This window comes from Haliotis asinina, chromosome 13, assembly GCF_037392515.1.
Source record: "Haliotis asinina isolate JCU_RB_2024 chromosome 13, JCU_Hal_asi_v2, whole genome shotgun sequence".
NCBI classification, from domain to species: Eukaryota; Metazoa; Mollusca; class Gastropoda; order Lepetellida; family Haliotidae; genus Haliotis; species Haliotis asinina.
Genome location: NC_090292.1, coordinates 42,276,692 through 42,291,871, shown reverse-complemented (window position 1 = coordinate 42,291,871; position 15,180 = coordinate 42,276,692). Strand labels below are relative to the sequence as shown.

The following is a 15,180-nucleotide window of genomic DNA, read 5'->3' as shown; positions in this document are numbered from 1 at the left end:
AAATAACGATCGAATGTTTGAACGAACATGTTACATATTTCTGTAACATGTTTTGATGGTTGAATATTGGCAAACGCAGCCATTAACGATTTTGAATGATTTTACCAATCACGGCGAGCTTTACTGTCAAGGAACACAACCAAACGCCACAATTACTATTTTTCACGTGCAAAACATAAATACAACCTGTGACTATAAATTACCAAGCGCTTCTCTCACATTCACCCAACATCTTTGCAAGTAAGAGATTGGGGCGTGCGTGGAGCAAGAAATTGGGGCGTGTCAACGCTACGGACCACAAAATAGTTCCACATAGACAAAAGAACCAAGTTAAGGCACTTTATCGCTGTTTAAAGTTACAGGCAGCAGAATATAACAGTTTTCAAACTTACAGATGTGAGCCTTTACTTTATAATATTGCGAGATTTGATTGCCAGAGGTCAGGGAAATAAACACTGCACGTTTGTCGAGCATTGTTGCCAAAGAATGATTTAAAACAATATTACCTTCTCTGGCAATGGAAGGCAACCAAGTTGCCACGACCAGTGTAATTTTCTTTACCTAGTTTGTAGCAATAATGATCCATTATGCTACGTAAAATTATCTACCATTAATTACATCAAGGGGCATATGTAATATTACATAAAAATCCATCTATTTAATATTTGAAACTTTACCTTTTCAACAGTGGTGATGTTGAGTACTGGCTGCTGACTGCTGTTTGTTGATTGACTGCCGCGAAATATATACAACTCTATCAAATCGAAGGTCCCATTGCGCATGTCAGTATAACGAAAAAAGGGAAATGTGAACACGTACTCAATTTCACAATTTGCATATATGAATATTTATGAGATGTTCTTTGTAATGCAGAGCTTCTTAGACACAGTTTGCACCAAACTGAACTGCGACATGCACTGATGGCACACTTGGTGTGAGGTTGAGAGGTCGTTGCGAAAAAGGGTTGAACTCTGAGAAAAGTGCATTCGTTAACCTGATTTATTTGAAAAATATCACCGATAGCCTTTCCCTCTATTACCTTTCACTCGTAACAGAAAATGAGTCGTTATTTACCCTCCATTGCATGCACACCGTATATTGGAACAAGGATTCTGTTCAATGTTTGTGGGATATCCACCAAAGGTACTTGGATAGTGAAACGCAATTTTCCAAGTCCCTGAACGAACTTACTACGTCATGCATTTCAAGAACAAATGTCCAACAAGGAGTAAAAAAAGACGGTATTACTTATCCAGTCAACTTTAAATGAATGTTTGCTAGAGTCATGGAAGCCTGCCACTCTATCATTTAGCAGTTCAAAGGTAGGGGTTTTAATCGTTTCACGACTTGATATTTAGTATTATCAGAACTGTGGGTTTTGATCGTTTCACGACTTGATATTTAGTGTTATAAGAACTGTAGGTTTTGATCGTTTCACGACTTGATATTTAGTATTATCAGAACTGTGGGTTTTGATCGTTTCACGACTTGATATTTAGTATTATCAGAACTGTGGGTTTTGATCGTTTCACGACTTGATATTTAGTATTATCAGAACTGTGGGTTTTGATCGTTTCATGACTTGATATTTAGTATTATCAGAACTGTGGGTTTTGATCGTTTCATGACTTGATATTTAGTATTATCAGAACTGTGGGTTTTGATCGTTTCACGACTTGATATTTAGTATTATCAGAACTGTGGGTTTTGATCGTTTCATGACTTGATATTTAGTATTATCAGAACTGTGGGTTTTGATCGTTTCACGACTTGATATTTAGTATTATCAGAACTGTGGGTTTTGATCGTTTCATGACTTGATATTTAGTATTATCAGAACTGTGGGTTTTGATCGTTTCACGACTTGATATTTAGTATTATCAGAACTGTGGGTTTTGATCGTTTCATGACTTGATATTTAGTATTATCAGAACTGTGGGTTTTGATCGTTTCACGACTTGATATTTAGCATTATCAGAACTGTGGGTTTTGATCGTTTCACGACTTGATATTTAGTATTATCAGAACTGTGGGTTTTGATCGTTTCACGACTTGATATTTAGTATTATCAGAACTGTGGGTTTTGATCGTTTCATGACTTGATATTTAGTATTATCAGAACTGTGGGTTTTGATCGTTTCATGACTTGATATTTAGTATTATCAGAACTGTGGGTTTTGATCGTTTCACGACTTGATATTTAGTATTATCAGAACTGTGGGTTTTGATCGTTTCACGACTTGATATTTAGTATTATCAGAACTGTGGGTTTTGATCGTTTCATGACTTGATATTTAGTATTATCAGAACTGTGGGTTTTGATCGTTTCATGACTTGATATTTAGTATTATCAGAACTGTGGGTTTTGATCGTTTCATGACTTGATATTTAGTATTATCAGAACTGTGGGTTTTGATCGTTTCACGACTTGATATTTAGTATTATCAGAACTGTGGGTTTTGATCGTTTCATGACTTGATATTTAGTATTATCAGAACTGTGGGTTTTGATCGTTTCACGACTTGATATTTAGTATTATCAGAACTGTGGGTTTTGATCGTTTCACGATTTGATATTTAGCAATATCAGAACTGTGGGTTTTGATCGTTTCACGACTTGATATTTAGTATTATCAGAACTGTGGGTTTTGATCGTTTCATGACTTGATATTTAGTATTATCAGAACTGTGGGTTTTGATCGTTTCACGACTTGATATTTAGTATTATCAGAACTGTGGGTTTTGATCGTTTCACGACTTGATATTTAGTATTATCAGAACTGTGGGTTTTGATCGTTTCATGACTTGATATTTAGTATTATCAGAACTGTGGGTTTTGATCGTTTCATGACTTGATATTTAGTATTATCAGAACTGTGGGTTTTGATCGTTTCACGACTTGATCTTTAGTATTATCAGAACTGTGGGTTTTGATCGTTTCACGACTTGATATTTAGTATTATCAGAACTGTGGGTTTTGATCGTTTCATGACTTGATATTTAGTATTATCAGAACTGTGGGTTTTGATCGTTTCATGACTTGATATTTAGTATTATCAGAACTGTGGGTTTTGATCGTTTCACGACTTGATATTTAGTATTATCAGAACTGTGGGTTTTGATCGTTTCATGACTTGATATTTAGTATTATCAGAACTGTGGGTTTTAATCGTTTCACGACTTGATCTTTAGTATTATCAGAACTGTGGGTTTTGATCGTTTCACGACTTGATATTTAGTATTATCAGAACTGTGGGTTTTGATCGTTTCAGGACTTGATATTTAGTATTATCAGAACTGTGGGTTTTGATCGTTTCACGACTTGATATTTAGTATTATCAGAACTGTGGGTTTTGATCGTTTCACGACTTGATATTTAGTATTATCAGAACTGTGGGTTTTGATCGTTTCATGACTTGATGTTTAGTATTATCAGAACTGTGGGTTTTGATCGTTTCACGACTTGATATTTAGTATTATCAGAACTGTGGGTTTTGATCGTTTCACGACTTGATATTTAGTATTATCAGAACTGTGGGTTTTGATCGTTTCATGACTTGATATTTAGTATTATCAGAACTGTGGGTTTTGATCGTTTTACGACTTGATATTTAGCATTATCAGAACTGTGGGTTTTGATCGTTTCATGACTTGATATTTAGTATTATCAGAACTGTGGGTTTTGATCGTTTCATGACTTGATATTTAGTATTATCAGAACTGTGGGTTTTGATCGTTTCACGACTTGATATTTAGTATTATCAGAACTGTGGGTTTTGATCGTTTCATGACTTGATATTTAGTATTATCAGAACTGTGGGTTTTGATCGTTTCACGACTTGATATTTAGTATTATCAGAACTGTGGGTTTTGATCGTTTCACGACTTGATATTTAGTATTATCAGAACTGTGGGTTTTGATCGTTTCACGACTTGATATTTAGCATTATCAGAACTGTGGGTTTTGATCGTTTCATGACTTGATATTTAGTATTATCAGAACTGTGGGTTTTGATCGTTTCACGACTTGATATTTAGTATTATCAGAACTGTGGGTTTTGATCGTTTCATGATTTGATATTTAGTATTATCAGAACTGTGGGTTTTGATGGTTTCACGACTTGATATTTAGTATTATCAGAACTGTGGGTTTTGATCGTTTCACGACTTGATATTTAGTATTATCAGAACTGTGGGTTTTGATCGTTTCACGACTTGATATTTAGTATTATCAGAACTGTGGGTTTTGATCGTTTCATGACTTGATATTTAGTATTATCAGAACTGTGGGTTTTGATCGTTTCACGACTTGATATTTAGTATTATCAGAACTGTGGGTTTTGATCGTTTCATGATTTGATATTTAGTATCATCAGAACTGTGGGTTTTGATCGTTTCACGACTTGATATTTAGTATTATCAGAACTGTGGGTTTTGATCGTTTCACGACTTGATATTTAGTATTATCAGAACTGTGGGTTTTGATCGTTTCACGACTTGATATTTAGTATTATCAGAACTGTGGGTTTTGATCGTTTCATGACTTGATATTTAGTATTATCAGAACTGTGGGTTTTGATCGTTTCACGACTTGATATTTAGCATTATCAGAACTGTGGGTTTTGAACGTTTCACGACTTGATATTTAGTATTATCAGAACTGTGGGTTTTGATCGTTTCATGACTTGATATTTAGTATTATCAGAACTGTGGGTTTTAATCGTTTCACGACTTGATATTTAGTATTATCAGAACTGTGGGTTTTGATCGTTTCACGACTTGATGTTTAGTATTATCAGAACTGTGGGTTTTGATCGTTTCATGACTTGATATTTAGTATTATCAGAACTGTGGGTTTTGATCGTTTCACGACTTGATATTTAGTATTATCAGAACTGTGGGTTTAATCGTTTCATGATTTGATCTTTGAAATCATCAGAACTATGAGTTTGAATGATTTGACGACTTAATCTTTGCTATTTTCAGAACTTCGGGTTTGAATCATTTCATGACTTTTTCTTTGGTTTTATCAGGGTTGTGCGTTTAAATCATTTACAATCATATGCGCTGTGAGTTTCAACCATTTAGCATCATCAGAGCTGTGAGTTTCAATCATTTACCATCATCAGCGCTGTGAGTTTCAATCATTTCATGACTTGATCTTTACCATTATCACGCTGTGAGTCATTAACCATTATTAGAGTTATTCGCTTGTGACCTAATATCACCCCGGTCTTTTACATTTAAACATGGCACTTCTCTTCCTGGAAGATATGAACTAGGTAGATACGCTATTAAACCAATGCTTGTCCCATAATTTATGTGCGTTTTGATGACCAATTGTTTATAACGAAATGGGTTTAACAGTCGCATCAAAGTGATACATTATTAAGAAAATAAAGTGCATTCTAAATGCATTGGGTGATGCCCCTTTCACTTATACTTTAAGAATATTTTTACTCACAGCCATGTTCTATGTCTCTTGATGTGTTGCAAATCAGCGATAGCCGCCATTGTGTTCCGAAAACAAACACAATGTGCTTATTATACTTTTATACTTCTTTGGAAAGAGCAGTTTGGACCATATAACATTCTTCGTTTGAAGACAAGCGTGATGGAGTGAGAAGATTTTTACGTCATTTGCAGCAGTATTCCAGCAACACAAAAAATGGACTTCACACAATGTACCCATCTGAGGAACCGAACCTGGGTCCTTACGAAACTTTAGAAACATGGAGTATTAAACGATATTATCACCTTATAAATCATTACGCAGTCTCATCTGACCAGTGTATCCAAACTACATGCGTTGATAACGGTGATAAATAGATTAGTAAACTTCATGACAGTATTAAAAATGACGTGCATAATGAAAACAACAAGGACATTTTATTGTAGCTTAAATGGGATGGCAGGGTGCTGTCTGTGTTATGGAGGCTTGCCGAGGGTATTTTTACTTTTACCAGTGTTGCTACAATTGATATCAACAGACAAGAGGAGTGCGAGATTCTACTAATGATCAAACATCATTCATCATTAGCTTTCAATGAAAAGTGTACATCCTTCAACACTGTACTACTGCGATGTCACTGCATTGTGACGTCATCAAGTTCATGACATCATAGCAATGTCATGGCATTGTAGAAAATGTACTGTTAAAACGATATCTCCTAGGAGATAGCATATGACCTCACACAAACGATATCTCCTGTGGGCCACAGTTTTGGATGATATGTTTTCAACTGAAAAGCTTTCAACCAATTCACAAACATCTCGCCGGAAATATATAGACCGTCTGTCTTTGACTTTGTGAACTGTGACCATCAAGCAATAAATCACGAGCGAACAACACACATCTGATACGAAAACGTTAAAAAGGATATCAGTCTGTCAAAATGAGGTCTTGGGGGGTAAAGAGACTTTTTCTTGTAAAGAGTGACTGCTGTCAAGGAGTTCCAGTATCCTATACATGCTCACCGCCAAAAGAAGAGCGAAATTCATCAATAACTACTGTGACGTAAATCCACTGTGTTGAACAGGTTTCTGATATATAATTATTTCCGTTAAAATTGGTTTTCACGGCGAAAGACAATGTTTATCACAAAGGCAGCATCCGTGACGTCACACATGACTAAACTATCATTTTGTCCGTGCAGAGACAGGTCGTGAAGTTAGAATTGCATTCTTTGCACGATTTTCTTGCTCTTACGGTGCTACTTAAGAAATGGATACTGTTTAACGTCTGCAGTCGCATTTTCATGCAACAGTGAGCATGCCAAGTGCTAACGAACGTCAGAGAGCGCAAACACCGTCGCTGACAACCTCGTAGCGGACGTCCACGTGTGAAGTCGTACAAGCTACCACAACAGCCCGTAAACCATAGAAAGGGCACAACATCCATTAGTAACAATACTGTATGTCGCCATCTCACCCAGGCTGGTTTACATTGCCATCGCCTCAGTAGATGGTACTGAGAGCAGCTAAAATGCATTGCTAAATACCCAAACTTTGTTCCCAAGACTCGCTGGGCTGAAGGTGAGTGTAGAAAACAACAGGGTTGATTCAGAGAGAAGGCTCAAAGAATTAAAGTTCTGTATGGCCTCCAAACAATTTTAGACTACTAGTTGATGCTGACCTGGCAAAAGAAAGTATACAGGGTTTTCAGTAGGTCATTATCATTGACCAAGATTATCTAGACGTACAAACATAATACAGTGATGGTAACGACATCTTTACTCGACCTGAGATATATATCACACGCATACTACAGAAACGCATGGCGTCAGACATGTGCAAGTTCATTGGGGATCCTGAAAACCAATTGTTTCCAATCACATAGAGAATAAAGTCACACGCAATATTAATATTCTCTACCATCACTTTAGTATCCTGTATGTCTACCCCTTTCTTCGATACAGACACGAACTATCCTAACCGAAGACGTCAGACGTCGGACACGGCCATGCGGTATGCAACGTCATTGGTCCCGGGGGGGAGGGGGTGGGGTGGGGTGGTGGAGTGGCTCGAGCAAGTTGCTGTCTGTTCTGTGATGTGTTAGGGCGTTTCCGCATACATCTGTCACGTGCATCCCACATGTGCTGGATCGGGGACATAGCTGGAAGACGTGCTGCCCACGGTAGAACGTTCACATTGTTCTCCAGAAAATTACTTTCAAAACAGAAAACATACGATACGATTTAATGGCAACGTAATAATCCACTGAATGCTGTCTGTTTGACAGTAAAACAAGTGATTGTAAATCAGTGTATGAAAACTTGAAGCTTTCATTTTAAGCATGTACAAAGGGAAATCATAAAATATTATGGAAGCTATTTAATATCCTGCCTTTTCAACATAACTCTTATTGCAAGTTTGTCTCCTTCTGGTCATCTTTTCACAAATACCTATATCTTTAATAGAATACCATCATCAGCCCAATGTTCTAAGAAATGATGTTGTCTTAATTAGTGATTAAACAACAAAAGCTGGGCCAGAACATCATCAGTGGTACCTCCATTAACGTCAGTCGTTTTACAATATTCAGTCCATGCTTTCAGAACATCAGTCCAATATGGACTTCGGATGTCAAACAAGCTTTGAAGAATTAGCTCCAGAGAGAGGAAACACGAAGAATCGCTAATCTGAAAATATATGAGGAACGTGTGTTGGAGAGAGTTAGAAATGTCTGCATATTACAGTTCGTTATGGCAATCTCATTAGCGAAAAGGGCTATAAAAATGTGGCGAATATTGCCGTTTTGTCACACTTGCAACCAACCTTAGGTCATGGTGAAGATTACTGATGCTAACTTGTGAGCATCATTTCACGTTGAGTTGATCAATATTTCATCTGTACAGCTTCTAGGGCATACACATGTCAGGCATTCCATCTTACTGTTACGATAGGAATTTAAAGTTAAGGCATTTAAGGTTTAGGAACAGTTGATGTTCGTGTAAACATTTCCTTGAGTACATACTTTACTGAAAATATTAGGAGAGAAGCGGTGACATGTTGTTAACATGTTAACAATGGTGACAGTAATCATGATAATAAATACAGACTATATTCTCATACGCAGTTCTGTATCACCACAGTTGGCTTATCATCTAACTTTCAACATGTTCAAGTGTGAGAGTGTATTTGTTATCTAACATTTAAAAAAAGCTACATGATCATGTATTTATGAGTACACACCGTATTCAGACTATATCGGTATTTTGGCCGATCGCCAAAATAATATTAATCTTTTACACTATAATAATTACAGATCTCACTTTTTAGGAAAAAATGGTAAACCTCTCGTATCCCTTTCACTGAACAGCTCTGGAATAACAGCAGCTGTGTAAAACATCGTCAGTTTTTGTCGTAAAAAATTCCATGTTCTCTCATCAAAAATTATTCTTTCACCAGAACAACCTTTGACTTTCCAAACGAATAAGACACACCACGTCTGCCTGATATTGCCTTTTGTCCTTGGACTTGGTAGTGATACGGATGATTTCTCCGAAGCTTGTTGTCGAGAGTACAATAAGACCCCTTCAGTTGCGCTGCTTCCTCAAGGGTCAAAAACCTTGTTGCATAGGGGTATTTTTTTTCCCGAGCTGTCAATAGAAAACTGCCAATAGAGCGGTGCATCATGGATCAGGACTGCTCCCAAGGTATGGCAGATCTGATCTTCCAAATAAACCACATGAATGGACTTTCATTCCCGGATGAGTTTTTTTCATTGCATGACAGTACAAACGGTTTGCGGCAGGTTCATGCTGACGGCCCCAACGTGGTTGTTTACTGAAGACTCTGTGCACCCCGTGATGTGTTTGAGTGTGCAGTTAGGTGATGTTGATCCTTCAGTGGACATTGGACCCAAATTTGAACTTGATAATCTCCTGTACCTTGTAGACTTCCAGTTTTCAGTTTTACTTTGCCCCATAGTCCTCTTCTCAAATATCATTCTCGCTAATCTTCACGAGTCTGCAAAATATAAAACACGAAAAGTGTGCAATTCCTACCTACGAAAGATATGAACAGTAGTGACTGACAAAACGGACAGTTACCTGTGACACACACGAAGTGTATGCGATCAAACCTACGCACTTACAAGTTTTGCTGCCTCAGTACAACCTTCTCATTACGTCTGCCCCTCTGCACGTGCAGCTCCCCTTATTTATCATATTGATGATGTCATGGCACGGGGTCCGATGCTTCCACTCTCCTACCCAGAGTTCCATGCGGCCAGCCAGCATAGTATCTCTGCCACAGGCCAGAAAGATGCGACGATTCCTCACATCTTACACAGTCCATTTAATATTATGTACACAATTTCTTAACTTCTTTATTTTTGAACTTTTCTCCATTTCTAATTAAACATCATTGTAAAATGGTTTAGTTTCACTGAGAAACTATCCTAAAACGTGTAACACTATTTCGATTTGCGCAGCGATCCTTTGTTTACATTGGTTGTACGGTTCCACGTGCTGTCATCGAAGCTTTATGGAGAGCAAACGATGCAGCCTGTTTGAAATATAAATACGTATTGTCATAAACTTTACTGTCGCAGTTGTTGTCGAACATTTACGTAACAGTATAAAACAATATGAAAACCTCGCCGAAGCGCTTGCGTTATGCCAGCCTCGGCCTATTTATGAATCCGTGCGTTTGTTTACAAACAAGAGAAAAGTTCGGTCACCTGATATGCAAATTAGCCTGTGGCAGTGATGTTATGCAAACTTAAAAGTCATCGCTGCACCTGAGTGTGCGATGCATCGTGGGTAAGATCAGGGCGAGTGCATCACATGGGTCACACAAGGTCATTTCCGGCATAATTGTCAACATGACGATGGATCTGCAGTCAGATCACAGCGACGCCTTCCACTGACCTATTTGTTCCAGTTCGTTACATGACCGCAGCCGTTCTTCTGTTGCTGGGTCAGTGGGGTAGCCTAGTGGTTAAAGCGTTCGCTCGTCACACCGAAGAACCGGGTTCGACTCCCCTCATGGGTACAATCTGTGCAGCCCATTTCTAGTGTCACACGCCGTGCAATGTTGCTAAAAGCGAAAGGCTATGCTCACTCAATCACTCTCGTCTCTTGCCTTAACGCAGCTCTTAATGCAGCGAATATTGGCGACTTAATTTATGTGCTCGTTCAGTTATTTGCATGGATCAACATAATTTGTTTTGCATGACGTAATCTTTTACCTGGAAGTTTTATCAATCTTGTCAATTTTGTATACTGTCATTCGTATAACTGATTATGGTTAATCAGTTGTAGGTTGTTTATGTTTTATGTCTCAACTTGTTTTAGTAAGTGATTTTTTTACCCGTACTCGAAAGAAAGAAAAATAAAATGCAGAGTCAATCACGACTTACCGTTTGATATAATTTCCAGTAATTGGAACGAGAAATGAGATGAGAAATGTGTATGCTTGTAATTAATTGTATGTGATGGCAACTCCATAAAATCACTCCATAATAGAAAGTGTATCAAAGCGTCAAATCCAGAATACAGTTTGTCACTACTTGATCTCACCATAACATAGCCTGTCACGGTCCGTGAATTTGATCCATTCGTATGGTTGCAGTCTCTTTCAACCACTCACTCATCGTTTTCTCTTAAGATACCCACCCGTGAAAATTGGGGTCAGGATTTATTTTTAGTATTCCATGTCTGTCGTGAGAGGATTGGGATTGGGATTGGGATTGGGATTGGGTGGTCAGGCTCGCTGACCTGGTTGACACATGTCATCGTATCCCTGTTGCGCAGATCAATGCTCATGCTATTGATCACTGGATTGTCTGGACTAGACACAATATTTTGCAAACCATATAGCTGGAATGTTGCTGAGCGGGGCCTAAAACTAGGTTCGCTCACTCTTAGATATCGTTCACACATACGTGCGGCTCGATCCACTTTTCATGCAAATATGGGTTGACGAGACAACACCGGACTATCATGAATTATAAGGAAACGTACAAAGAATGTCATGGTTTATTTGGTGAAAAATATATATAAGGATTAATTACTTGGATGTACATGTCTAATATATGTACAATGATTAAAGCGTCACACTGAAGACCTGGGTTCGATTCCTGACGTGGGTACCATGTGTGACGCCCATTTCGGGTGTTTCCCTCCCTGATAATGCTGAAACCAAACGCACTCTCCTATTCCAGGTCAAACTTGTCGGATCAAGCATTCCTCCATCGCGTCTATTACACGAGGACGTACTGGAGTGAAGTTGGTCAGTGGAGAGCACCCATGTAATAGTGGTGTGATGTTTTCACTTATGCGGTGACGGTTCCCCTCAGGGGTATAGTGGGTAAAGTCAATTTCTGGTGTCCCCCGCGGTGATATTGCTGGAATGTTACTAAAAGCGGCATAAAACCATACACTTGAACTCTCATTTCCAAATTAAATCTGTCAGGTCCAGAATTCCTCCATCGCGTTCATTTTACGAAGGCTTCCTTGAGTAGAGTTGAACACTGAAAGCGTCATTGCATACGTGTTCATCGATCTGCGCAATTGGGAACCGATGACATGTGTCAGCCAAGTCAGCGAGCCTGACCACCCGATCCCGTTAGTCGCCTCTTACGACTAGCATAGTCGCCTTTTATGGCAGGCATGGGTTGCTGAAGGCCTATTCTACCCCGGGACCTTCAGGGGTCTATTGTCGTAAGGGGCTTCTAACGGGTTTGAAGTGGTCAGGCTCGCTGACTTGGTTGACACATGTCATCGGTTCCCAATTGCGCAGATCGATGCTCATGTTGTTCATCACTGGATTGTCTGGTCCAGTTGCGTAGATGACTACTCATGCTGTTGATCATCGGAATGCCTCGATTACATACAAACTGCCGCCATATATCAGGAATATAGCTCAGTGCGACGGAAAACAACATCCTAACCCAACAAAACAACCAACCAACGAGCAGTATCAACGAACATAGGACTGATACTGGCTTGACATCAATGTTCACACGCACACGTGCACAGACCTACACATACATGGACACGTAACGTCACATACTCGATAACATTAAGTGAAAGTGGGGCTGAAAATGTTTGGATTTTTTTAAAGATTTCAAATGATTGATCGTGTTTTTTTTTTCAAAATTATTGTTTACATGATTTCTCAAATTTTTGCATATTTATCAGTCTATATTTAATTTGTGTGTGTGTGTGTCTGTTGTTTAGATACTTTGGCCTGATTTGTTATGGTCTGGTTTTGTTCGTGAGTTTCTGGTCTGTAAATAATGGAGTAAGGACCAGTCGGTCAAGTGGTCCACAGCATAATCATCGATCTAAGCAATGACTTTCCTTTTGAGTTAATTCTGACCCTCGATAACCAACTCAACTCCCCAACAGGCCAGAGGTAGAAAAGGCCTTCAGCACGCCATGACACATGTCATAGGTTCCCAATTGCGCAGATCGATGCTCATGTTGTTGATCACTGGGTTGTTTGGTCCAGGATCGATTATTTGAAGACTGCCGTCATAAAAATGGAATTTTGCTGAGTGCGGCGTAAAAGTAAACTCACTCCAAAAAGGCTGCAGACTATTTTATAGGAAAGGCTGTAAAAATTGTGTCATTGACTTTAACACTCATTCGGGGCGGTGGTGTAGCCTAGATTAAAGAGCAGCTCCGCCACAGTGTCACTAGAGAATCTTAAAATATAATGAAAAAACATCATTGTCATCAAAACATCATTCATATTCGTCTCGTGGCAACTAGGAGACAACTGTGGCCGTTTTCAGGGAAACACTTCTCACTACCAGCTCGTGCGTCCACATCCCTTGAAAGAAGGAAAGTATCTGATGGGTATTCTGTTGATTGGGGCAACAGCCCAATAGTCTCCAAGCAGTTAATGCATGTCATAAATTTCTTGATAGCTATTAACAGATAGCTGGGGAGCGGTGGGCTAGCTGGCTAAGGCGCCAGACTAGTGATCCAGTGAGTTTGAGGTGTCGGGGTCGAGTTCACCTGTGACCGGATGTAAAAATCTTTGTGTGCTGACTCTTTCAGTGTTGTCATAGCCCTAGTGTACAGTACACAACCCTGTGCACTTAAAGGAACCCATGAATTCGTTGGTATATGACCTGACGGTGGCCATGAATTCGTGCATACACCAAGTCGCGAGTACAGCAACGTGCAGTAAACTTGGACAATGTACTGTGACTATGTCTTCCAGTCCACCCAACTGTGAATGGGTTCCCCGTTAGGATCAGAAAGGAAGAGTTGTATACTCCCCGGGGAGCTGAGATTGATAATACGATGTGCTGTTGAGATTGACATCAAGTGATCGAGGGAAACAATACTAGCATGCGCTAGTGCGTGGACTTGTGCGCTATGCAAATATCCAAAATCCTACACCTGTTTATCAAGGCTGATGGGAACAAAGAGTACTTTTTCTGCTACAACGGTGACCAATAGAGATGGCGCTTACCGCCGATATAAAGACCTCTTTCAAAGGGACGTGAGATTGAAACGCATACATATTTTGTCTCGCCAAAAATTATAATTTGTGTAACTGGACGATGGTATATCGACATGCTGCTTTCACACCGGGAATGGTGAGATCGTGCGAAGCGTCATCGGTGACAGGTTAAATTGTTCCCTGCATAAAAACTATCCGACACCAAACCGCAGTCGTGTAACCATTATTTTGATTATGAATAATTTACTTTAACAGTGTACAGTGTGCAATTAATATAACACAAAACTAGAATGTATTTCTCTTTATGAGACAATAGCTTCAAATACTATATATCAAAGGTCGCTGCATCAGAACTCATCCTGGTATACCATCGAGTACGTTTTAACTAAATCACCGGTAGGGAACGGCGAGCACTCGACACTGCACACGTAATTGCTATTTCGTTTGTCTCCCTTCCGTTGTATGCGTCATCAGTTACACGGTTTGAAATTGCCAATCAGAACAATACTAACACCCGTAAAAGACTCTTATATATTGATGAGCTGAAGGATTAGCACCCGAATCAGCTCCCTTCTTTCAAAGCAAAGCTCCTTACACGTAATTCCAATGCAATACGGGATTAACTGTTTCATTAGTTTTGAACACACATTACGAATAGGAGAAAACACTCCTCCGAGGTTTTGGTATACAATGTAAAACTAGATCCTGATGGGTTTACACTGTCCACAAAAACCGAGAAGTGTTTTCTCTAATATATATGATGGATAATTATAATGTTGATGATCATTTAATAAAGTCACATAATTGATCCGCAATAAAATCAATTTAATGACAGTAACAGTTACTATAATAGATGACTCGACCTCGGTTCTTGGTGACCGTGTGGTAGAGCGTCTGCCTATAAACTGAATGTGTGCATATATTTTACAGACTGTTAATAAAAACCGCTGATGCACAAGGTACATTTGAACATTGGGCCCTTTTAGTTACCGAAATGCTCTTTGAATGGTCGGAATATTGACTAAAGCGGCGTAAAACCCAATTCACTCATTCACTTAAACAAAAACAATCAATGCGATCAATCAAAAATAACGATGCAAGCTGTTGTTTGTTAGCGAGAGCATTTTATCTTCCGACCGTGTTATTCATAAATAATGCATCGTAAACAGTTATTTTGGGGTTTAAGCGTGCGGTTGTTGTTAACAACTGATGTCAAACTGAAACTACTTAAACAGATTGTGTTCAGTCGCAC

At 38.9% G+C, this 15,180-nt stretch overlaps 1 protein-coding gene across 2 annotated transcripts in view; it reads right to left on the bottom strand.

Annotated features, from left to right (window-relative positions):
• LOC137260122 (uncharacterized) overlaps positions 1 to 707 on the bottom strand; it is a 33,216-nt gene extending 32,509 nt beyond the window's left edge. Inside the window, exon 1 of one of the 2 annotated variants that reach the window (XM_067797824.1) lies at positions 678 to 707. The gene's annotated coding sequence lies outside the window, so the exon portion shown is untranslated. The remainder of the gene's footprint in view (positions 1 to 677) is intronic. The other variant, XM_067797823.1, reaches the window with a different exon arrangement.
• Between the last annotated feature and the right edge of the window lie 14,473 nt (positions 708 to 15,180).